This window comes from Balaenoptera borealis (assembly GCF_965194805.1).
Source record: "Balaenoptera borealis genome assembly, chromosome: 9".
Classification (NCBI taxonomy): domain Eukaryota; kingdom Metazoa; phylum Chordata; class Mammalia; order Artiodactyla; family Balaenopteridae; genus Balaenoptera; species Balaenoptera borealis.
The window spans coordinates 53,882,514-53,906,837 of NC_138873.1; the positions used below are offsets into that span (position 1 = coordinate 53,882,514).

Consider the following 24,324-nt stretch of genomic DNA (forward strand, 5'->3'; position numbering starts at 1 on the left):
ACTATTACCTCATTACCATCATAGGACATTTTGATGGGGAATGTGACAGTTACTGTGTATGAATTCTTTCAAATTTAGTACTGCTCCGTGTTCACAGATTTGCTTCTTTGAGGTAGTGCTTGCCACTTATTTTACAGGATGATGTGCAAGTTGAAAGAGGGACACTGACACCCCGCATTCCAAGAGGCTCGTTCACTGATACTCATCAGCTTTGGAAGCTATGAGCAAATCATTTCCAGTCTCACTCTGTCATCCCTTATGCATCTAAAAGTGCTTTTGTGGAGGGGAAGTACGCACCACTCAACAGGACTCATGCCATCCGCCCCATCGATTTTCAGTTTTCAACAGAGAGAGCCTATTCACAGCCAGGGACAGTAAACAATCACTTCAATGCAGGCATTTGCAGCTCCCTGTGCAAATGAGGCAGAAGCAGAGGGTTGGTTTTTCCTTATAAAAGGAAGAGGCCTTTCAAATTCAGGGGGCAAATCCACGGCACAGCAGAAGAGGTGAGATTGCCCCAAATTCTCTGGAACTGAAGGCAGTTGGTAAGATGTGCCCAGCCAGGACGGCAAGGGCTCCACCAGGGGACCAGCGATTGCCCTTGGGAACCTCCAGAGAGGAGTGAAGCTGCTGTCCCAGCTAGAGCTCTGAGGTCCAAATGGCATTTACAGGGGTCTGTGATTTAGATAGATTTGTATAGGATTGAAAGCACTTTATGAAATCTGTTGCTACAGTTACACTTCCTAAGAATTACTAGGGATTAGAATGTCACTATTCTCAGACACTCTGGCACACAGTTCTCTGTACACAGTTTGTACAGAAATAAAGGAGAGGGAATGATCACTTGCCAATTTGTGTTAGTTTTTCCATACAGAGGCTCACTATGGCCGATTCCTTCTGATTTATGTACCAACTGCCTGTAGCCAGCTGGACAACCGTCATCCTGACTCATTAGCACTTTAGAGCATTTTAAAATAAGCCCTAAGAAAAGACTTCCTTTCTGTTATCCCCGTCATTTGGGATAACGGAAACTCCCCACAGAAATTGTACACATTTCTCAAAATCCGTAAATCCTTGGGTGACATTTCAATGTCCCAAAGTCAGTGCTTAATAAATGTCTCTTGTTATATGCTAGGGCCTTTCTGGGATGTGTTGACCTTTGAAGTGTCTCCAATAGATAGGTTTTCTCTCTTATTCAAGAATACCATATATTGGTTTCAATTTCTATTAACCCCAAAATTATGGTTAAAATTCTGAAATACTTGGCTTTTTTATAGCCTGCAATGATGCTCAAATTTAGTAACATGAATCCCCTTTTTTTTCCCCTAACACTGAAGAATTAAAAACCAAATATCATATTTGGGGAGGGAGGCATATTATAGAATGAATATGTTAGAGAAATTATAATGGGCAAAGAGTTAAATAAAACACATTATTTAATACTGTTACTTGGCTGTGTCAGCCTATACACACACAGGAATAATTTTTCAAAATTTACTAAAAGTCCACTAAGAATCTTACCAAGATTCATTATTAATAATCTCACTGATTACTAGGAATCCACTACTGCTATTAAAGTTGGATTTTCTTCCCCCAAAAGGACTGTGCATATTTCATGGATCGCTGGACGTGAAGGAGAATTTCAGCACAGTCAAGGTCTGTGGACCTCTTTGGCCTCCTTATTCCCTCTCCGGCCAGCACGCGCTCCCCTACCCACTTTGGAGTACCACATAGTTCCCACACCCAGGAACGGGTCTCACTGCAGGCTGGTGCCTATAAAAGGAAGCCCTCTTCCATGGAGATCCGGACCTTGAATCTATAGAAGAAAACTTCCTATGGGTCTGTTGAGCATCTGGAGCCAAGGGATAGATTTTGTCCCAGAGGTTTTCTGACTGGAGTAGAAGACTCTCAGGGCTTCTGAGTATAGGTGCCAGGCAAAGTCCCCGTAGCTGTGAGCCAGACAGATGTGGTCTCTGCCCTCCTGGAAGGCACTTTTGTGCTTTCAGTTTAAACACCCCTTGGTACGATTGAAACACATTCTTGTTCTGTGGAGACACAGAACTATACGGTGCAATTCCATTTGTGCGAAAAATCTATATATACAAGAGTAAACAAGTACGCGTATGCATACACTTGTATATGCTTTAAAAATATTCCAAGGACCAGAGTGATACTGTAGGATAAGGAAAGAAGGAAAGCATTTTTATTTTCAATATATTCCTCTCTGTATTCTTTGCTTTAATTCTGTGTATAACTTATAATTTTAAAGAAGTCTAGTCTTAAAAACCAAACAAGAAACCAAGGTATATCTTTATAAACAAACATGGAAAGGTATATTGTTGAATGGAATGAAAAGCAATTTATAAATGTATCAAGGAAGATTCCATTCTGGTAAAAAAAAATAGAGATAAATAGATGGTAGATAGATAGGTGGACAGATAATAGTGTATCTATGGGGAAAAAACTGAGGATATAAAACAAATTGCTATCAAAAGTTACCTCTGGGGCACTTCCCTGGTGGTCCAGTGGTGAAGAATCTGCCTTCCAATGCAGGGGACACAGGTTCCATCCCTGGTTGGAGAATTAAGATCCCACGTGCTGCAGGACAACTAAGTCCGCACACCGCAACTACTGAGCCCACACACTCTGGGGCCCACACGCTACAACTAGAGAGAAGCCCACGTGCCGCAATGAAGAGCCCACACACCACAACAAAAGATCCTGCGTGCTGCAACGAAGATCCCGCGTGCCGCAACTAGGACCCGACACAGCCAAATAAATAAATAAATATTTTTTAAAATAAGTAACCTCTGGGGATGTACTGAAAGAGAAGACCTCTCATTTTCTATGTTAACATGTTTCTGTAACATTTGACTATTTTGTCAGTGAGCATGAATAGATAATCAGAGAAAATTTTTAATAAGAAAAACATTGTGATATGCTTTATGCCAAACAACCTCAGCAAATTCTTCTTCATTTAAGTGATAAAAATAGCTTAGAGAATATTAGAGCATTTTTTTTTTCCCCTTTCTGGTAAACGTCCATAAGCATAAACATTCACCCAGTACTAGTTTTTCCAAATCCCTCTAGTTCTCTTTTGCCTTTTAAAGTCCTAAATCAGAGAGGATTTCCTAGAACTCTTCAGGTTCAGTCTGGAGGCTGTCCCTCTGTGGAGCTGTCACAGGGAAAGGCCTGGGTGAGATGCAGTCCAGCAGGGGACATTTACATCCCGTGTGGGTTGCTTGACCTTGCTAAGTGCCACCTTTCCACAGCCATGCCGCTGGGAAAGGATATTTAGTCTGAGGGGCAAACCGCTTTCTGTCCTTAATCCTTCAGCCTGACCTTGTACCCCAAAACCTTTGCTATCTTATGGGCCTCATCGTGAGGTAGCAGGCAGATTCAGTTTTCGTTTTACTTTCGGAGCACTCATTTGAAGGTTTTCATTTTGAATTGGCCTGAATCTGGGTCTCAGACCCACACACAGCCAGCGGCAAGCTCTTGCTTGGTGGAGACGGCCTAGGCAGGCTCGTCTGTACTTTCACTTCCCACCCGGATTCCTGAGCACAAACCAATGGGAGATTGCGTCAGCTCCGCCAAGGCGGACCAATTAGACAATCCTGAAATCCCCTTGATGACACAGCAAGCATGAAAGCCTGTTTGTACCATAACACATGGCTAAATTTAGATGTAGTCTGGCTATTTTACAGAAAAAGCTCTTGAACAGAGGCAAAGAGATCAATCCAGGGATACAGGAAACCTGCCTGGGCTGGTTAGTCTTCACTTACCTTGTAACGCAGACAGAGGAGGAGTTGATCCCAACCTCAGCCAGCTGCAACAGAGTCCGTGTTTCCATGAAGTTACCCTGGAGAAGGACGTGCCTTCTGGGTGCTAGGGAGCTGATGTCTGCCAAGCCCACACAAGATGTAAGCTGGGAAGGGTAATTGGTAACCTGAAAAACAACAAGTCAGTTATCCAACACCGAGTTACTGACAGTGTCCTGTGAGTGCTTGTAACAGGGCAAATAACAAGCATATGAATAAAATCAAGTATCCCCCAAAGAGACACGAATCAATTGCCGAGGTATTAATAGTACCAAGGACATCATTCGTGTTATGGACAAAGTCTTTGTAACACTTGTATCAGATAGACCTTTTAATTCATGTGAAAAAATTGGACTTTTAGGACACGTTGTGGTCTATAAACTGTGGAGTTTTCAATAGTTTTAGTAGTTGATACCAACAAGAGCAACATTATCCTTTGAAGACTACTTGGTATTTTGGAGGATGTCATAGATTCTCTTTTCCATGGAAAGATGCAACAAACTATCTGGGTATGTTAACCATTATTTTCTTTTAGAAGAGCTCATTTTCTCCAGAGTCTTTCCAAAGATTTTAATTTACAGAATAGAGTCTTTCCACTCTTGGATATGAGGCTGAAGAGCTACAATCTAAGATGTACTTAAAACTTTTCACATGGCAGCACCTCACAGGGCTTCACGGGCTAATGAGTTGATAGATAAAATCTCAAAAGGGTGGAGAGAAGCACAGATAATCATTAGGATACATGTGGTAGAGTGGAACACAGAATAGCAGTCCAAAAAGCTTTGGAAGACATGGAAATCCAAGTTGCCCTGAGAGAAGACTGGTGAACAGAAATGTATACAAGAAAAAAAAAAAAAAAAAAAAAAAAACAGCAACAGAAAAATACTCCAGTGCTTTGCTAAGGATGTCAGTTACTGGTTTCCTCTTTCCCACCAATCAATCAAGAAGGCACTGGCTCAGCTGAATACATGTGCACTGAAACAGAGGCTCTTATATTCTAGAACCCATAAATTCATATCTAATTTAATCTCAGACAAAGCATTGAAGTGAATGACATAAACAAGAAAAAAAAAAAAAAATGGAGCCCAAAGAGACAAAAAAGAAATGAGTTAAATAGGAAGTAAAAAATAGTCATAGAGAGAATTATCATTATAAACTGGATATAATTGTATAGCTATTTGTGTGCATTATTTTATGTTAATAATAATAGTATTTGATATTGGTAAAGCACAGCACTTTTATCAATCTCTCAATCTTTAGTATGTGACTCTAGTAAAGATTAATTTATCGTGAAGTACAGATTTTTGGAAATATCCCTTTTGCATTGTTCTGATTTGTCTTCTATACCCCAAAGTTTCTAACAGTCAAAGCTTTGGGTTCCATTTGTAGTTTTGCTGCTTCAGCCATATCTCTAAAATGAGAAAAAAAGGGTGAAAACAATTTGAAAATGAATTTGCCAGTTAAAAAAATGCCATTATTCAAAATATGAGATGAGTCAAAGGGAGACATTGCCCAGAAAGAAAACACACACACACACACACACACACACACACACACTGATACTGAAAACTATGTCACTAGGCAAGTTTGTTCACTTTCCAACAAGAAGTGACTCCTTCATCAGTTCGTATGCCACATTTATTACATGACTTGAATACAAAATGCTATTTGCCTTTCAACAACAAGAAAAGCCCCTAAGGTCTCACATTACCTCAGTTTTCCCCTAAGTTTCTCAATGTGCTAGACCAGTCTATTACCCTTCAGAATAGCTGATCTGCAGAACTTGAATAGACAAGGAAAAACAACCAATTATTTTCCTACTTTGCACAAATAACAGCTACAGTCACTCCTGTTGCCCAAGGCACTTTCCCCTTCCCTTTCACTGGGAGCTAATAAATAGATGGATGGATGGATGGATGGATGGATGGATGGATAGATAAATTAAATAAATAAACAATTTTAAAGAAATAATTATTCCAAAGCCCCTTGTTGAGCTGAGTATGGACCAAGTGCTGTCTAAAATTTTAGAAGAAAGGTTCTGGAAAAATGCAGCAAATAATGACTCAACAGTTATCTCAGGAAAAGACCAGCAGCATTATATTTGGGGTCTACTGGTTGTGTCTTAGTGGGGGAGAGGCTTGTTTGTAACGTAAGTGTTAGCTGTCAGAGCTTTTCCCACAGGAGTGGGGGAAGGGTTTTGTGTCTCCACATGGTCTGTGTGACCTCACACTCCCCGGCTTCTGGGTCCAAAAATCTGGATTTTATGGCAAAGATGAATAAGTGAGGAGATTTATTAGCTTCGTATTTATGCATAAAGCAAAACCAGAACATGTCAATATTGGTCAATGCTGTGTGGTAAGTACACTCATATTTATTATATTTTTTACTGTATCTTTCTATATTTTTTAACTTTTAAAACAAAGACAAACAAATCAATAAAAGAAGCTTCATGTTTCTACACACAAAAATTTATTTTACCTCATGAATCAATGAAATGAATATCCTGTGAATCAACGAAATAAATATCCTAATGTTTTTTAATAAGGAAATGTTTGCCACAAGTATTCCATGTCTAGAACCAAGGCAGAAGTTCTTTTTTATAGAGTGTCTGCCAAATATTTGCTGTTTGAGATCAGGAAATATTAAAGGCTATTCAAAAGTACATAAAGAAAATTGTATGGGAGGATTAAAAACTTAAATGAAAACTATCAACATGAAAAAAAAGAGAAAGAAATCTGGATTTTTAGTCTAAGTTCTGCTGCTAATTTATTATTTGAACTCGGCAAATGTCTTAGCTTCACCTGGGTCTCAGTTTCCTTATTTAAAAGTGGAGGTGGTAATGCCTTTTGAACTAATGCAGTCGGGTTTTGTGAGGGACGGATGTGTGAAACTACTTTCAAAGAACAAAGCACTGTTTGAATGTTAGGTAGTTTCATAAAAAAATATAGTACCTTCTTCTGATTTCCTTCTCTCACAGGTGCCATTAATAAAAATTATGGTTAGAGTGAAACTGGAATTAAAAGTACATTCCTGATCTAGGCGTTGCCAATTACAGTGCCATGGGCTTCTGGGCACTTAATGAGTCTTACATGGTGGTCATAATCCACCTTGATACACAAAGAGATTCATTCTTTCAAGGTTTGACTGTAGAGTGAATGTCCCTTTCCATGTTGGAATTTTATTGCCCCTGACATCCAGATGGAAAAAGGCCAAATGTTCCAGAGTGTTTCATAGATTCACTTTAACTGTGATTTAGGTGTGTGGTGATTAATGTCCGCAATGCACATTCTATCAATTTGTAGTCTTTTGAATTGAAAGTTGCCCTAACCACGTTCCATTGGGTTCCCTTTGACTTATGACGAACTCATACTGTTTGGTTAAATGGTTGTTCACTGGGCATCTCAATCACAGATGTAGTAGAGTATCCTAGTTTTCAGTTGAGTACAGCAGTCAGTTATAACATCCTGGGAAAATAGTCAATTTAGCCTGTGATTCATGTTGGAATCATGCATTGCTTTCTAGTAAGAGATTCCTTGGAGTTGTGTCTACAGTTTAATAGCAGACAACTTTTACAAGAACATTTTGCTGAACAAAAATTCCCTTCGTAACTTTTAGAAATTGAGTTTGCACAAGAGTGCTTGAATAGCGTAGACGTTACTGTGGCCAAGTTCAATGCAGTCATCTTACATAATTTTCCAACTCCTGAATAAGAATATTCAAAGCTGAGGTTGCGATTCCGCTACTCTCAAATGTGGTTTTTTGTTCTGAGGTGATTTATTTTCCTCCCTGCAGTTTATCACACTTAACATCATGCGGATAGAACCACTGACCTCCCCTAAGAGAACATTTTTAATGATCTTAATAGTTCTTGAGATGCCTGATGTCTCATGACTAAGCAACAGACTTGAAAACACAGGCACTGTAGAGATTCCCAGACCTTCCCTTAAGTTGTTACAAAAGTTTAGGCAAATCACATGCTGCACTCATGCCTCAGTTTTCTCATCTGTAAAACAGAACAATACTGATCTACAACACAGGGCTATCCTCTAACTTTAGGGGAGAAATGTTTACCAGTAGAACATTCTACTAGACAATTCATCAAAATATTTGATTTTGGGGGGTCAGTCCTAGCATTTTGGCACTTTCATTTAGGAGAAAAGTAGTTTAACATGGGAAAATATGTAATTTTAAAATTCGTAGAGAAGAAAAGCAAGCTTTTCGGTTGTGTTGAGGTAACCAATAACTCTGTCAGGATTAGGAATCAATCTACCTATAGGAAATGGCTAACTTTGGAGACGTGTCCACGAGTTTTTGTCCCTCACATCACTAACACTGTTTCAATAGCACACAGATACATTTGGTGACGTCTGGTACCTACGAAACTAAGGAATGTGGAGGTTTGGGGCTTTGCTTCAGTAGATGGTAAACCAAGTAGGAAATAGAACCAGGACCAAATTCCATTTTCCTGTGTCACAGACTTGTGTGAGTACTTCATAGCAGGTCTCCAAAAAGCAGCTTCTGTAAACCTTGAAAAGAAAGTGTGACTATTTCCTTAGGCACGCTTTATATGGCCCAGCTCCATCAGGTCACTAAGTCACCACCCAAAGTGCTTGAATTTCTGTGGTGTGATATACGACATGAGATCATTGTATCTTGTCTTACATAAAATGTTAATGCACTGGTAAACGATCATTGTACAAGAGGCAGGCAAAGCAGGTCTAATAGGAGAGGTAAGGCATGGATCCTTCCCTGCCTCTCTTCCTTCATAAGGCTGGGTTAGGAGCTATTCCTCTGTACACCAGAGTCCCCTACACATTCCTCCATCATCTGTACTTACTGCGTTGCTTGGTAGTTTTATTTCCTTTACTAAACTGAAAAACTTACTATAAAGCCAGCACACAGTGGAGAGGCAAAACTAGGTCTCCTTTTTCTTCTTTTGCCCTCCTCTTTTATTAATTTATTAATTCACGCTTTTATCCAAGAAATATTTTTGAGCCCCTCCTATGTGCCAGCCACATGAATGGATTATCACATTTAATCTTTACAACTTCACCTTTAAGTAACCAGTATAGCAGGTCAGTTCTGTAAAGTGGAGAATAAATACAGCACAAGGCCTTCAAGGAGGCAGAGCCTGGGGAGGGGGCTCTGGTCAGGGCAAGAAACCAGGACACAGTTTCAGGGGAAGATTTCTAAGTAAAAAAGTGCCCCTAAGGCTGATCTCTGTAGCTGGGAAAGGAGAATTCAAGACTTACAGGAACAGGTACCAATTAACATTTGGCCGGAAGGTAAAAAACCTCAGGAAAATGCCAAGGATTTCATCAGGATAAACTTGCACAAGAATGTCAAGTTCCAGAGCACCAGATGGCATTTTCTGAGGTACTCAGTATTATAAACAGAGACTTCTGATACAGGCATTTCCTCAGAGACAGAGGAAAAGTCATCGCAGATTTTTATTTGAGGACAGATGTGGCCCCAAAGGAAGCTATACACGCATGACCATGCCTTGTGGAGACACGGGGCGGTAAACTGGCCAAGGAGGCTGATTCCTTTCTTCTGCCTGGATTTGTTTTCTTTGGTCTCCTTGAGGCTTACTGGTAATAGCCAAGCTCGAAAACATAAACTTTTGGTATCTCTTTTAGGAAACATACTTTTCATGTTTCTTTCCGGAAACCATCCCTTTATGAGACTGGAAACTCTGCGATCATTTTGTCTATCAGAGGACAGAAGGTTAAGATTTTCTCTTGGCTAGTGGGTGGCATCAGTGGAAAGCTTTGGAAGAAAGCATTAGAGAAATTTATTTTCATTCTTGCTAGTAAATAGGCAATATTTTTGAAGATACTAGAAGTAGGGCATTTGTTTCTCTACTTTATACACAGAAGTCTCCTGTATTTGTGTCCCTTCCCCCCACGCATTTCCTTTGCCTCTGCCTTTCCACCCCACCCCCTCAGCCTGCCCGAGCCAGGAACATCTTCTTACATCTTCTTTGTTCCCTTCCTAACTTCCACCTCTCGTATTCTTCCATATGCTTCAGATAAAAGCCCATTGTCCATCTGACAAGTCACTTTGCTTTCATATTCCTCCTTATGAGTCACATCCCCTGGAAGTCCATCTTCCTTTTGGAGTGTCTTTCTTTCTGAACCACTTCAGATCCTGAAATGATGAAGGGAATCACAACAATGCCCTATTTTCCTGACTTCTTTGTCACGTAAACGGTCTCAGAAAACTTCCTCCCAGAGATTTGGCATCCTTTTCCTTTTATGATGTCTTTGGAGGGACTGTTATACGTCAGAAAGGCAGGGATGCTTTGGGATTTTTGCTTTGTGCACGTCCTAATGTGCTTGTTGGATTCTTACGTGTCACTGAGGATATGATTGTGGTAGCTGTGACAGAAAAAAGTGAGACTATTGTTGACCATTTATTTATAAAAGGCAATGAAAAGTTCAGAGGAGCCCATCATATTTCAGAACACACACGCAGTGAGAAAGATCTAGACCAAGCTGTCTTCCATGGAGGGGAGACAGACCCTGCTGCAGACGGGACCATCTTCCACTGGCCGTGGGGAAGGGTGGGGGAGCAGGAGGCAGACATAAGACAGATCTAGGTTTGAAGCCCAGCTTCACCACTTGCTAACAAGTTAACCTCTCAAAGCCTCAGACTCCTCTTCTGTTAAATGGGAATAACTAATATCTAACTAACTCGTGACCTTGCTGTGAGGTTTCAGTGAGACAGTGCATGTGACTTATTCCACATGGTGACTGCTATAAGGTAAATGTTCAACAAATGAGAACTGTGGTTAGTAGATGCCAAGAGGGGCATCTAGAGAGTATGTGGATGTTTCAGGAGACAGACAGCAGCACACAATCCAACACAAAGTAGCAGTCATTAAAAACAGATGAAGGAGCTTCTCCGTTCTCTGGGAAGACAACCACCCAGCCCAGAGGAACTTGGGGAACTGCAGGTTACTGGGGGTGGCTTGGGCTCAGAACCTGAGTCAGGGATCCGCAGGTGGGGATCTTACAAGCAGGTCTTACAAAGCAGAAACTCATACATCGAAATCAAGAGTCAAGATCTTGGCTGGACGAACCTTGGGAATGCTTCCATGCTGAGTTCCCCTTCAACTCCTTAGGCCCCTCCCGCCTCAGATCAGGATTGATGTCAAGACCAGGGAGCCCAGGAGTCCACTGAGTAGCATCTTTTCTTAAGAAGTCTGATGAAACGCTCTATTTCTTTTCCTCACGTGGTAAATACTCAAACATAGAATTATCATAAAATGTATCATTGAAAGAGAGCAATTTGAATTTTTTCCAAGACAGCTGTGTCCAAAAAGACTCTTTCCTCCGAAGAAAGTTCTCAGGTTTCAATATTTCATTCTACCCAAGTTCCAGAACTTTCTTTCCTTTATCTTGTTTGCCTGAGCTGTCATTCTGCAAGTTCTCCCAGCTGATCTGTGTGCTGGTGTTACCCCTGGCCCAAAAGAGTTTTAGGCTGCTCCCTTACATTATCTTTAAATTTAATTCATTAACATTCTTTCTGATTCAGAAACATAAAGATGAGAAACTAATATAATTTGTCCCCTTGAGTGTAATTACTTTTTATTAATGTGACAGAGAAACATAATATTTAAAAAATACATATATCTAGTATACCAAGCTTTTCAGAGCTTAGATTTGGTTACAAATAAATGAACACTAAGTCTTAGATATTTATTTTTCTTTTTATGTTGATATGTGTATAGGTAAATCAAAAGAACGTTTCTTTGAACTATTATACCCTGGAATATACACTGACTTATGGGGAGTTAATACACTAATCTGAGGTGTTGTGAAGAAGATCTCTTTTGTCATACAGATGCTGTATTCGATGAGTATGGCCTGAAACCTACACAAATTTTCTTTTCCTGAGTGTTCTGAATCTTGCAGCAGTCACTCAGTCTGTTGGTGGTTGTTATTGTTGTTTTATACTGTAATGCCCAAAGACTATTTCCTACCAGGCCCTCCCTGCACACACTGGTCACTCAATAAATACTGTGGACAGATTGACAAAACTTGAACTGTATATCCACAATGATTTACTTTTTATTTTGTATGCACTTACTGGCAATATGTGGGGGAATTGTCAAGGTGACTTTTCCCTCTAAAGGAGAAATAGCTGTTGCTTGAAAACCAGGGAAACCTGACAAATCCAAGAAACAGGCAGAGGGTAGGTTTGGACAGGGAAGGAGTGAGGAAAGATGCTGGGCAAAGAGGCTTAGGTGTCTCTCCATAAGGATGCATATTGATTAGAGTGGAGGAGTAGTCCTGGCACTTTACAGCTGTCATCGCAACCCTAGAGCAGAAGGTTTGTTTTCAGGAAGTGACTAGTGGAATTTCCCAACTGCAGACAGATAATCTATTAGGTGGGGCATGTGGAGAGTTACTAATTGCCTCTGGGTTATGACAGAGAATGTCCATAAATCAGGCCATTCTTCTGAAGGGAGCAGGCCATGGTGGGGGATTCGCGTTCCTGAACAAGGCTGGAGGAGTCCAGTGGTACCCCCGAAAGAAACTTTAATCCTTAAAAACCTACAGCCCTGTAGTGCTGGAATAAAAGGAGAAAGAAATGATTCAAAGAGTACAATTCAAAAACAGGTCAACAGCATCTGTAATAATGGAAAGAAGAGAAGGCTCCTTCTAGCATATCTTTATCACCATCTATTTCTTATGTCTCTCCTTTTCATGCTTGGTAGTAAAGGTGAGCACATCTTAAACCCTTGTGTTAAAAAACAAAATTCAATTGAGTAAATTCAGAGATCTAATTGGCTCTATTCACTAATGGGGCAGCATCCCATCTAGCAAATAGGAAGGTGCTCAGAGGACCTCAACAAAATGGAAGGCAGAAAGGGGGTGGGACATGGAAGTGGGAAAAAAAGAAAAGATTATTTCAGGCAAGATTACCTTCCTTTAGAAGAAGGGAAAGTGTCTATCATGCAGATTACCTCACCAGTGTTGATCAGGAAATTCCAGATTGATTGGTTTAAAATTCCACTCCTAGGAGAGGCTGAAATTGCAGTTAGGTTAGGTACTACATTTTGGTTTGCTGACCTGAGACTTAGCACAAGTGACTCCACTTTGAGCCTGCTCTTTCTTTTTTTAACCCTTGGTATACTCTCTTTGTTGAGTGGGAAGTGAAATAGGCTCTAAGTTCTTTTTCAATTGCACATACTTGGAGAAAGGGCTGCATTTGGAGAACTTGCTGCTGGAGCTCCAGGGCCCCCAAAGTCCGTGGCTGGGGCTCCCCAGGGCCTCTGCCTGTGGTGCTAACACCAGGAACTGCACTGCACCTCAGGAGAACCTATGGGGAGCCCTCTCATTGGAAGAAAGGCCTCCCAGTATGGGCTGGGAGGGGTGTTTAAAATACCAAAATGCTGAAGTAGACACCATCAAATGATGTACTTTCTGAAGGAGAGAAGAAAATAAAATAGAAAGGAAAAAATCTTCTTCTCTAAATAAAACCATAATTAAAACTGCTTTAGAGGCATCAGGTTTTCATTCCACTGCCCTTTTCCCCAATCTGTTTTATTTGTACAAGTCAAGGGGGAAGAAATCCATCCATAGAAGAAGCTTCACAGAGTAAAAAGATGTGTTAGGGTTCCACTACCCAATAAATTCCCCACAGGCACCTAAAACTGCATTTGGAATCTCAATGGCATGGAACGCAGAGATATTTGAATATTGATCTCTAGCTCTTAAGTATATCAGGTCCTCCAAAATTTCCTCCCAGGTTAATCTTCTTAGTGGACCCCATTCTCCCCACGGAACTGAATTTTCACCTGATCCTTTCTGTCCCGTGGAAATGAGAGGAATTTCCATCAAAGGAGGAATTATTTTATTCGACAGCAGAGACCTAAAATAAGACTTGCCGGGGAACCCATTTGTGTGGATAGGAAGCCTCCTAGAATTCTGACCTTGCTCGCTTTGGCTCTAAAGCTTCCCTCTTGGCAGTTTTCTAGGCAGGCTTCCTGACTGTTCCTTTTGACCCCAGCGAGGTCAGGCCAGCATGTGTTTTAGTGAAACCTTGCACTTTCCCTACCGAGTAGCCCAACATAATTTACAATTTCATGTTTTGCTCCTGAGTTTGCCTCACCTCTTCTTTCTTCTTTCTTCCATTATCTCCAATCCCTTAACCTGTATTCTTGAGACCCCAGGATTCCCATCTCTCCCCTAAACATCCCCTCTCCATTCCACGCCATCAGTACAACTCTGTGTATAAGTGTAACTCAGTAGCCAATGATAACGAACCCCTTAAGCCTTCTCCCCTCATTTTCCCCATGAGACAACTGAACTGAAGAATGTCGTGGGCTTTGCTTTACAAGAACCAGGAATCCCAAACCTACCTCCTTCAAAAATGTTAATACTAGATTGAACCAAAGAATGGGAAGAAAAAGGATCAGTCTGTCTAGCTGAGACAACAGATATCCTCGCCGCCCCTGCCACCCATTGAGGAGATTAAATATACCTACTTTTTAAAAATCTCAAGCTATCTGACCATGTGGCATACGGGTATTTTACAAGATATATGAGAACCCCTATGTCCTCAAGTTTTATACCATAGAAAAAATCCTCAGTGTCTTCCAAGCTAAACCAAAGAAACCGAGTTTACTTGATTTGCCTCTGCTAGTCTCATCTGTTCAATCAAGCTCATCTGTGTGCTGTTATATATACGGAGTGAGGGGCTTTATTGTATCTCCCCTCTATTTAGTGATGCATTCTGTCTCCTATGCGCATAACACTTTTGCTTCAGTTATGACCCTTGATTTGAAACTTTCCGTTCTCTGGATAGGATGGAAAAAATAACTGGGCAAATCTTGCCCAGTCTTATAAAAATCCACAGATGCTTCTTTGAATAAAACAGTTCAAATGGCTTAAAAGAGGCTTTCCACTCTAACTTTCATCTAACAGATGAGGTGGCTTGGGGGGGAAGGAGGAAGTGGATCACCGGCTACAATCAAGTTTTGATCCCAGCTCTCACCCAAGCCCCACCCACAAACACCATCTAAAGCAGGACCGTTTGTCAGCACTTCAGTCATGAGCACGGTAATTAAGATTCCACAGTTCACTTCTGGTGTCAAACGGTGGGGTTTTTTTGTTCTCTGTTTTTTAAAATTTAGTTATTTTATTTATTTTTGGCTGCGTTGGGTCTTCGTTGCTAAGCGCGGGCTCTCTCTAGTTGCCGTGAGTGGGGGCTACTCTTTGTTGCGGTGCACAGGCTTCTCATGGCGGTGGCTTCTCTTGTTGTGGCTCGCGGGCCCTAGAGCGCCTGGACTCAGTAGTTGTGGCACACGGGCTTAGTTGCTCCGCGGCATGTGGGATCTTCCCAGACCAGGGCTTGAACCTGTGTCCCCTGCCTTGGCAGGCGGATTCTTAACCACTGCGCCCCCAGGGAAGCCCCTCAAACGCTGGTTTTAATGGAAATAATTTATATGGCAACTTCTCTGTGAAGAAGCAGTAGGGCCATTTGGACTCTCGCCTCTGAACACTGGTCTGAGCACAGCTCCGTGCTGCAGGGTGGAAAGCTTGCAACAGACCCCACTGAGATGGACGCTACAGATGTCACCCAGAACCTGGAGCAGCGAAGAACTTCGGCAAGTTAGGAAAGAAAGTGAAGAGGAATGTTTTCCCTTCTGCCATTTCTCTAACAACTGTGTCAAACCTGAAAATGTGGCTCCAATCCTTTTCAGAACTATTATTTTCTTTACAGCAAAGTTCTAAAAACTTGGTTTCTTTTGATTTCTGCCCCCCGGCAGGAAAATGACACATTTGGGGCCAAGGCATTAAAGCAGGGTCTCTTGGGAGAAGGGAGAGGGCTATTGCTTTCCAGCCCACAAACAGTTGCAGGTGCAAAAAATGTGCACACGAAAAGGGAGGTCTGCTAGAGGCCCCTTTTAAACTGCAGCCTTTTAAGTTCAATAAATCTCTTTGCTCTTCCCTTTGTGGGCCGTGTGCTTCCCTCCCACGATCAAATGCACATCCCAGTCCTCAATGTGGCCTCCAGAAGGAATCTTCATGTTTGTCGTGGTTTTCCGTAATTACATAATCGGTGAAGTCTGTGAGTTCGTGTTGAGGTGGTTGAAAAATTCAAGCCTGGGGATTACGGTAACATAATTAGATGGCTTCCTGTAAGAGCCAAGTGATTTTTCCCTGCGCTGGACTCTGATTGGCTGCCCTCAGAGGCCTTCCTCTTGATCAGTGAATCACAGTTGGATGGACACTTCTGTTGGCCCAAGGTGTTTTCACGGGGTTTGTTGGTGGTGTGGGTGAACTCTGCGTACTCTGTGTTGATTTGATTAAGAAGGCAGGAGCCACGAAAACAGAGGGCTGTGGTTTCTTGAATGCCTTTGCATCCGTGTGTGACAGAGCCAGTGCTTAGCTTGTCTGGGCTGTGGTACCTTGACTCATCCAGCAGTGTCTAGAAGCCTGGATTCCTTGCCTCTTGGGGTTTTAGGGGCAGGAAGAAAGAGAATTTTGAAGGGAAAGACCACAGCTGAGTTTTAGGTGTGTAATAGCATTTGGTACCTGATATGCATCATTTCTTGTGAATTTTTTCCAAGTCAGCTGGATGTTGACAATTAGATATTAAAAACCAAACAGAACCAGAAATAGCCTTTTATTTTCCCACAGTGTTAGTCTCTCAGAATCTGCTCTCCCAGTACCTAGCAATCCTCTGAAATGATTATTCATGTGCTCTCTAAACCCTACCCCCTCTCTCTGGTGTTCAGTTCTTGTGTGTATTTGCTATTTTAGCTCTGTCCTGACAGGTGCAGAGACTAGGAATTGTTTAAAAGCACAGGCCAAGGTGTGGTAGCTGATTGTTTTCTAAAGGAAACCCTTACATCGCTACCTTGCTATTTAGCTGGTTTCCATGGAAACATCAACTGTCTGTCAGTGGTCTCAACCCAAAGGAGTAGCTATGAGATAAGAAAAGATGACTACGAGGGAAATCTCTCCTTTTATTTTGTTCTGTAATAAAGAGCTAGACAGTCAGATTCTATACTTGATGCCAGAATTTAACATCTGATTTAAAAAAATACAGATGGAAACACAGATGAGTCTCAGGTGGAAAGAGTATACATTTAATTTTCAGGGGCATCAGGACTGGTTCAATTGCCAATGACTATGTTCATCAGGCACAAAATGCTTCTCCGAGCAGATATTGATCAGAGTTTGGATCCTCGAGTAAAAATTTTCCAGAGGTCTCTCTTCATTCTATTGCACTGAGAGATTCTCTGGCTCTGCCCTCTGGACCTTTCATTTCTGCTGCCATCCTACTACTCATTCATTCTGCCCAGTTTGCTCTCAGAGTTATTCTAACTACATAAATTTACACAGGGAAGCATAATCCCTCTTTTGCTATGTTCCCCAAGAGAATAAATAACATAAATGTATTTCTTAAATATTGAAAGAATCTCTTTGAAAGCAAACTGAGCCCTGTGCCTTTTTCAGAGGTAACTCCTTATAAGACATCTTACTTTTTGAATAACAGCTGTTCTTGATTTTGTCTTTGCCAAATTTGAACTCCAAAGAATAAAATGGTCAATGATGCCTATATATACATATTTGCTCTTCTGCCTTATAAAATGAAAGATAAAAATTAGATTTGTTTGGAATTCTCCAAATTTTAATGATTACAAAATGATTGCAAGAGTCCTCGTATCAATCAAACGTATGATAAAAGAAACAGAAACTTGACAAATCAAACGAAGTTTAGCATTCTGGATTATGTTTAAGTAAAATGTGTTGCTGTAAATATGATCCATGTTTGAAAGAGATATACTCATGCTCATGCACAAAGACTAGTATAATAATTGTCAGTAGGGTAATGAGAGAGAAAAATACTTTTTTTCTAGAGTTTTAAATGTCCTTGTCAACTAGTGACATTTATAATACACTTTATGAGTTAAATTAATGATTTGCCAGTGTCTTCACTGTCCATAATATATCCTTACTCCCAGGATAATCAGTGACCAAATTCCTATAAAACTGATTATGTATAAAACTTCAATAGAAGAGAAAAACCTCCTTTCTAATATTGTTATATAATAATATATAACATAATTATATAAATCATATAATAATTTTTATTGTAAAAATTAACCAGAATAATTTAATCTTATTTTATCTATCCATTATCTATGGCTATTAACAAGTTATCCCCAAACTTACTGGCTTAAAACAACAAACATTTATTATCTCATAGTTTCTGTGGTTCAGGAATCTGAGCATGGCTTTGCTGGATACTTCTGGCTGAAGGCCTGTCACAGGGCTACGATCAAGGTGTTGACTGGAGCCCCCAACTGGGGGAGGATCCCCTCTGAGTTCACTCACTGGCGGAATTCAGCTCCTTGTGGACTGTTAGACTTGCTGGCTCTTCGCCAGAGACATCCTTTCCTTGCTAAGTGGGCCTCTCTATTGGGCAGCTTACAACAAAGCAGCTGGCTTCCCTCTGCATAAGCCAGTAAGAGAGTGAGAGAGGCAAGTAAGATGGGAGCCATGTGCTTTTGTATCCTAAGCTTGGAAACAGTATCCCATCTCTTTTGTTATAGTTTATAACTTAGAAGCAAGTCACTAGATACAGTCTGTGCTCAAAGGGAAAAAATTACATAATGACATGATTACCGGGAATCAGAGATCATTAGGAGCCATCTTAAAGGTCAACTACCATACTTATCATCCACAGGGATTCCTGCTTCTTCCTTATAATTACCTAAAGCCCCCGGTGATAATCAGAAATTGAGTCTTCTGGAAGGAATAGTACAAAATCTCAGTAAAGAGCAGTACTTTAGTTTTTTGCTGGTTCACGAGTCTGAATTGTTAGTAGACACTCCTGTCTAATGGTCATGGGACTTCTAAAACCATTGCCCTTGACAATTAGCAGATGTGGGACTAATCTTACAGACACTGGCAAAGATAACCCATCCGTGTCCAAATTAAACGAAAAGGCCATTTGAAATTAGCTATCTATTGTATTCATGGTCTGTCTTGATATTAGTTATCTATTATATTAGTTATCTATTGCTATAAAACACATTGCCCCAAACTTAAGGACTTAAAACAAACAAACATGTATTTCCTTTAGCACAGAGTTCTGTGGGTCAAGAATTTGGGAGTGGCTTGGCCAGGATGTTCTGGTTGGTATCTCTCATGAGGTTGCAGTCAAGATGTCAGCTAAGGCTATAGTAATCTAAAGGCTTGACTGGAGGATCCACTTCCAAGGTGGCCACTCCTATGACTGGCAAGTTAATGTCAGCTGTTGGCAGGAGGTCTCAGTTCCTCACTGCATGGGCCTCCACAGGGCTGCTTGAGTGTCTTCATGACATGGCAGCTGGCTTTCCCCAGAGAGAGAAATCCAGATTGATTATGGGACATATGAAATATGTTTCAAATTTGAGTAATGATCCTTGTCTTAGGGTTTGTCCATGTTGCAGGCAAAATACGTATGATTGCCAGAGTATTAGGTTCTGCTACACAGGACCTGCCTTGTCAAATGATTCAAAAAATATTCAGCTCGCCAAAAAGGTCAAAAAAATTCCCAGGAAACTGTGATAGCTGATCACCAGTTGCCAAACCACAGTGCAAATTTGTTGGACCTAAGCCCATCTCTTGCCCTCTGAATCTCTTAGATGTTCCACAGAATTGCCAATACACAGACCTCAGACGGGAGGAAGAGTTGTATAAAAGGATTGATTATACTTGGCAGAACTTGGAGAAGGAGTGCAAATATGATCAAATCACCAAAAAGTCCTGGGAGATTATATCCATAAGACAAACAAAATAAAACCAATGCTGAAGGGCTCAACAAAAGACTTGGAGCTCACATTGGTAGAGAGACTCGGTTTGTCAGGACAGGCAGAGTGGCTTTTAGGGGGTGGAGAATTAGGGCTCCCAGGTATGGCTATCTGTAAGAGTCCAGCTCTACAGCAGCAAGAGTCTCTGACAAATCTTGATAGGACCTTGATTTGTTAAAATATCATCCAGAGACCACTGGCACACACCTGTAGTAAAAGGAAAAAAAAAAAAAGGTTGATTTAGCCTGCAGCAAAAGACAATACAAAGCAGAAGAGTGAGTCAAATACAGTACAAACCATGGAGTGAGTCCAAAGTTGGGGAGCTTAGGGTAAGGTTTTTGTAGGACCTGGGGGCTGGAATTAGTCACAAGATGGTCTTGGCATGGATTATTCAGAATCTGTAAACCAGGCAAGTTGCTGGAACAGTCAGTGGTCTCAGTTTTAGAACATACGACCTTTTCGGAGTTATTGTTACATCACTCTATGGTTCTATCTTGGAACATATGCATTTAAACAAAGAGATATACAATTTTGACCTTAAGTCATTTATCTGTTTTACTAGTCATAGTGCAGACCATTTTGTAAGCTATGGTTTCTGTTTCAACTCTCATCCTCAATCTATATAAGGGAATCTGAACTAGCCCCTTCCCACGCCTTCATGTTCCATGAGGAAACCTCTAACCAAGGTGTATTTGATGAAAAAAATCCCTTTCCTCTATTTGTGCTGTTTCTTTTTTCCCAGCAAGACTCACCCCCAAGCTTGAGGGGAAAGGAAGAGCTCAAAACTGGATCAGTTCTATCATTGCCTTTGCACACAGTGTTTTCTCTAATTATAACTCCACTGCAAAATTCTGCTCTTTAATACCCAGCTCAAAATTACATCCTTTAAAAAGTATTTTCCAATGTCTCTTCCTTCTCTCCTCCCCATCTTCAGCTCCCACCCCTGACTTGGAGGATAAAATTTGCTCCCTATGTGTTCCTGGTGCTTAGTAGTCCGCTTGGTACACAGTAGATGCTTAGTATATATTTTTGAACTGTGTTGGTAATATCTAATTAATTTGGCAGTAGATATTATTAAAATACTTTGATATTACTGTTACTTCAGCTCTTTCTAAGTTCTCTCCTCTCTGATTTCCTATTGCACAGTTTGGCATTGTTGTTCTCTGACAGTTTCATACATATTAGTTTTGTTTTTCTTTTATTCCAGTTATTAATAAATTGTGAGCTCTTAGGGATGGGGACAATTTCTTTTACTGGGTCGGCACCTTCCATCCCACTCCCATGCCCCTTCAGACTTAAGACGATTCTCATACTTCCTAAATATTTGTTGGTTTTGAGCCTATTTTGAGATATTAGCTTATATTTTCTCCTATATTTTCCCTACCCTTCATTTTATCCCATTCAGGAAGGCAGTTGGCCCAAACTTCATTGCCTCAGGGAAGAGTTGAGGCCAGGTGTGAAGCAGGAGTAGAGCATCAGCCATTGTGGGTTTTTCCCCAAAGGCCTAAACACTAAGTTGAATGGAGAAAGTTTGGAGAGGGAAATAAAGAATGGGACTCCCAGGTATAGACAGAGCAAGTGGAGAAAGCAGGCAATTGTCAGGTCCCCCTTTCACTGCTTCCAGCTTAACAAAATAATAATAATAATGAAGTGATGGAGAATGTGGAGAGGAGACAGAGACAGTTCTGGGGGTCCAGGAAAGGCGTGGACTCAGGTCCTGCCTGCAAGGCACAATTCCAAAGTAGTGGCAAACCTTCAAAGAGGAGTGGATAGAGAGCGATGGTGGATTTGACTGTGAGAGACCCTGCGGTGGATTGTCCTCTACATTCGGTGTTTGTGGGGAACATTCCATATGAGGCTACTGAACAGCAATTAAAGGACATCTTTTCTGAGGTTGGACCTGTTGTTAGTTTCAGGTTGGTATATGACAGGGAGACAGGAAAGCCAAAAGGTTCTGGCTTCTGTGAATACCAAGACCAGGAGACAGCACTTAGTGCCATGCGAAACCTAAATGGGTGTGAATTCAGTGGGAGAGCACTTCGAGTGGACAATGCTGCCAGCAAAGAGAACAAAGAAGAGCTGAAGAGCCTTGGCACTGTGCCCCTGTCACTGAGTCACCTTACGGAGAGACCATCAGTCCTGAGGATGCCCCTGAGACCATTAGCAAAGCAGTTGCCAGCCTTCCACCAGAGCAGATGTTTGAGCTGATGAAACAAATGAAGCTTTGTGTCCAGAATAGTCCTCAGGAAGCACGGAACATGTTGCTTCAGAACCCTCAACTGGCTTATGCTTTGCTACAAGCCCAGGTTGTGATGAGAACTGTGTATCCAGAAATTGCCTTGAAAATTCTGCATCGCCGGACAAATATCCCGACACTGATTGCAGGCAACCCTCAGACAGTCCACAGCGCTGGACCTGGCTCAGGATCCAATGTGTCAATAAACCAACAGAATCCTCAGGCCCCTCAGGCCCAGTCTTTGAGTGGAATGCATGTCAATGGCGCACCTCCTCTGATGCAAGCTTCTCTGCAGGCTGGAGTTGCAGCACCAGGGCAGATACCAACGACCGTAACAGGACCTGGCCCCGGTTCCTTAGTGCCTGGAGGAGGAATGCAGGCCCAGGTTGGAATGCCAGGGAGTGGACCAGTGTCCATGGAGTGGGAACAAGTGCCGATGCAAGACCCCAGAGCAGCTGTGCAGCGTGGGCCCTTGCCTGCCAACGTCCCAACTCCTCGAGGTCTGTTGGGAAACGCTCCAAATGACCCACGCAGAGGCACTTTCCTTTCTGTAACTGGAGAGGTAGAGCCTAGAGGTTACCTGGGACCACCTTATCAGGGTCTGCCCATGCACCATGTCCCTGGCCCTGATAGCCGCGGCCCACCCCCACATGAGATGAGGGGAGGGCCATTAGCTGAGCCCAGACCTCTAACGGCAGAGCCAAGAGGACCCATGCTAGATCAGAGGGGTACACCATTGGATGGCAGAGGTGGAAGAGATCCCCGAGGCATAGATGCACGAGGTATGGAGGCACGAGCCATGGAGGCCCGTGCAGTGGAAATCAGAGGGACTGAGGCCAGTAGCATGGATACAAGGGGCCCAGTCCCAGGCCCTAGAGGCCCTATACCTAGTGGAATCCAGGTCCCAGTCCAATTAACATGGGGGCAGTTGGCCCCCTGGGATCCAGACATGTCCCAGTCATGCAAGGAGTGAGCATTCAGGGTGGAGGCCAGCCTGGTGGCTTTAGTCCTGGCCAGAACCAAGTCACAACACAGGACCATGAGAAGGCTGCTTTGATCATGCAGGTTCCTCAACTAACTGCAGACCAGATCGCCAAGCTTCCTCCTGAGCAGAGGCAGAGTATCCTGATCTTAAAGGAACAAATACAGATGTCTACTGGAGCGCCTTAAAATATTTTCAAAACTACCTGGCAACAAATCTGGAAATTAATTCCATAACTTGGTTGAAGTGTTGCGAAAAGATGATTTCTGCATCCTTCCCTTTGAATGACTCAAATTGGTGCCAGGTGGGGGACTCCCATCACCTTCTCTCAGAACAAAATCAGTTCATTCTGTTGTCTTAGTTTATATGTTTTCTGTGACTTGAAATAAACTTTGAACACAATTTTAATATACTGCAGATTGATATACATGACCTTTTTCCTTTTAGAAGGCTGAACACCAAGGGTGAAACCTTACACGTGTTTTCTACCCTTACTGCAGTATTGTACTTTTTTTTTTTTTAACGTCTTTATTGGAGTATAATTGCTTTACAATGGTGTGTTACTTTCTGCTTTATAACAAAGTGAATCTGTTATACATATACATATATCCCCATATCTCTTCCCTCTTGCATCTCCCTCCCTCCCACCCTCCCTATCCCACCCCTCTAGATGGTCACAAAGCACCGAGGTGATCTCCCTGTGCTATGCAGCTCCTTCCCACTAGCTATCTATTTTACATTTGGTAGTGTATATATGTCCATGTCACTCTCTCACTTTGTCCCAGCTTACCCTTCCCCCTCCCCATATCCTCAAGTCCATTCCCTAGTAGGTCTGCATCTTTATTCCCGTCTTGCCCCTAGCTTCTTCATGACCATTTTCTTTTTTTTTTTTTTTTAGATTCCATATATATGTGTTAGCATAAGGTATTTGTTTTTCTCTTTCTGACTTACTTCACTCTGTATGACAACTCTAGGTCCATCCACCTCACTACAAATAACTCAATTTTGTTTCTTTTTATGTCTGAGTAATATTCCATTGTATATATGTGCCACATCTTCTTTATCCATTCATCTGTTGATGGACACTTGGGTTGCTTCCATGTTCTGGCTATGGTAAATAGAGCTGCAATGAACATTTTGGTACATGACTGTTTAGAATTATGGTTTTCTCAGGATATATGCCCAGTAGTGGGATTGCTGGGTCGTATGGTAGTTCTATTTGTAGTTTTTTAAGGAACCTCCATACTGTTCTCCATAGTAGCTGTATCAATTTACATTCCCACCAACAGTGCAAGAGGGTTCCCTTTTCTCCACACCCTCTCCAGCATTTATTGTTTCTAGATTTTTTGATGATGGCCATTCTGACCAGTGTGAGATGATATCTCATTGTAGTTTTGATTTGCATTTCTCTAATGATTAATGATGTTGAGCACTCTTTCATGTGTTTGTTGGTAAGCTGTATAAC

General features: G+C 41.6%; 1 long non-coding RNA gene and 1 pseudogene across 2 annotated transcripts in view; one reads left to right on the forward strand and one right to left on the reverse strand.

Moving 5' to 3' along the window:
• Positions 1–5,733, reverse strand: part of LOC309634628 — a 31,399-nt gene extending 25,666 nt beyond the window's left edge. The window contains exon 1 of the long non-coding RNA XR_014248258.1: positions 3,786–5,733. This is a non-coding gene — a long non-coding RNA (uncharacterized lncRNA). The remainder of the gene's footprint in view (positions 1–3,785) is intronic.
• Positions 5,734–15,107: 9,374 nt separating this feature from the next.
• Positions 15,108–23,492, forward strand: LOC309634797 (cleavage stimulation factor subunit 2 pseudogene; annotated as a pseudogene). Its single transcript has one exon. The product of its transcript is annotated as a cleavage stimulation factor subunit 2 pseudogene (transcript).
• Positions 23,493–24,324: the final 832 nt, after the last annotated feature.